The sequence below is a fragment of the Oreochromis aureus genome, unplaced genomic scaffold (genome assembly GCF_013358895.1).
Source record: "Oreochromis aureus strain Israel breed Guangdong unplaced genomic scaffold, ZZ_aureus HiC_scaffold_57, whole genome shotgun sequence".
Classification (NCBI taxonomy): Eukaryota; Metazoa; Chordata; class Actinopteri; order Cichliformes; family Cichlidae; genus Oreochromis; species Oreochromis aureus.
This window is the reverse complement of record NW_024108955.1, coordinates 59,239-61,309: the sequence shown is the minus strand read 5'-3', so window position 1 is coordinate 61,309 and position 2,071 is coordinate 59,239.

The following is a 2,071-nucleotide window of genomic DNA, read 5'->3' as shown; positions in this document are numbered from 1 at the left end:
ATGTGGCTATCGAGCCTGTCGCAAACACAGATGTTACGACGGTTACAACCCTTGATATTGTGTTGAATGGATGTGAATGAAAATCACACAGACAGTTTGTATGTACACATGGTTTTATTGATGAATAAAACATTACCTGCTAAACATACATCAAGGCTTCTTTACTGTGAGTACTTTCCATTAACCGATCATCCAAGCAATGTTACATGTACACTCTCAGAGCTTTTTTAACACAGCGGGCACAGACTTTACAGGTAGTATCACAAGAAACACAGCACACATGACCGCAATCCGACAGCCAACACTTGTCTTTTCCACACGATGTGCAACTCCTGGAGGTCACACCTGCGGTTGTAATGTTTTTCTTGCCAACGTGTTGCTTGCAAAGAGGACATGCGATCAGCATGGCCTCTTTGTTTCCCAAAGAGGTTATGCACGCTTGGCAGCAAAGGTGGCCACACTCTAGGTAGACATCACTTTCCTCTCGGCAGACCGTGCATTCGTAAGGGTACGTGAACATGTGATCCTCATCAGGTGGGGGTGTTGTTGTACCTGCCGAGCACACGAAACAACCGTGGCAAGCAACTACACACACACACACACACACACACACACACACACACACACACACACACACACACAGTGTCTTACCCACAACGCACAGCTGATTGTGCTGCCACTGACAAATGGGTGACTCTCCCGAAATGGCGACATCAGCTGCGTCCACGTTATGGTCGTCATCGTAAGATGCGGAGAGTCGACAATCATCACGAAACCGACCATCGGTCTTCAGCACATCGGTGACCGTGGACAGCGGGTCGCTGTAATATAACACAGTGGGTAACGTTGGGTTGGAGTCCTCCTGGGTTAGATCATCGTCCAGGAGCGACGCACCTCTCGGTACATGCTGCGGTGTCGTAGGTATAGAGTACGGCTTCTTTTTCATGGTGCGGTGCTTTGTGCGAACTTTCAGGTGTTTCATGCGATGATCAAACGTGTCTTTGGGCCCCGCTGTGGACCGGCCAGTTATCATACCGGGGGTGGCCTCCGTGTAGATGAGGTCCATGCCATGGTCAGTCAGGGCTATACAGGGAGAGTTGGATGACAGGGACATGGTGTCGTTCCACACCGTATCACAATGTATGTCATATCTCTTCAGCAGGTCTCGGATACATGTTGGTTCATCGCATCGGATTTGCAGCAACTTAGTATCACCCGAGTGGCTTTTGATGAGGAGAGTCACGCTGTGGGGCTCCTGCACAGGGGATACATTGTAATAATATTATTATTATCGTTATTGTTTTCATGTAAACACACATAACTTACAGTGGGTCAACAGACACTACGAAACAAAATAAAAATCACCTTACATGCTTACAATGCAGCTGGAAAATAGTGTGAGAATCACAGGCGATTGTTTTGGCATCCTTTGTCCAACCCTTAGCAGTGACAAGGCGTTGCAGTCATTCACGTGCTTGTAGAACGAGGCGCGGAGCATGGAGTCGTCAGTATAATGTACGTATGTGACGCTGTTTTGCTTAAGCGTCTACATAGGTGTTGAGGATTGTATCAAACGAACCCTCCGTTATAAGAACGCAACTAGGGTCCACCCACAGATTTCTTGCTCTGCGTAACAGTTGTTTCTTGATGGCACTAGCCGACAGGGTGTTGATTTGCATGCATACTATCGTCAAATGTTGAGTTGGCAGTTGATAGGGTTCTGTGTCCCATCGTGTCAGGCTCCACTTTATAACACCTGAATCCTCGGGCGACCACACATTAATGTGAGCTTTGGGTTCCCAGCACCATCGAATGGCCAATGTTATGTACTCCATGGTTGTCAGCAAGCGATAAGGGGAAACAGCCTGTGGTGGTGTTTGGGTTTGTTGCACTACAGAAGAGTCTAGCTGAAAACACACTATGTTACTTCTAAACTACGAAACTTAAATGTATCTGGGGTTGAGCTACCCAGCCGACCTGCAGCGCAAAGCTGGCCGACCTGGCTACATTATCCAGCCGACCTGGCTACATTACCCAGCCGACCTGGCTACATTACCCAGCCGACCTGGCT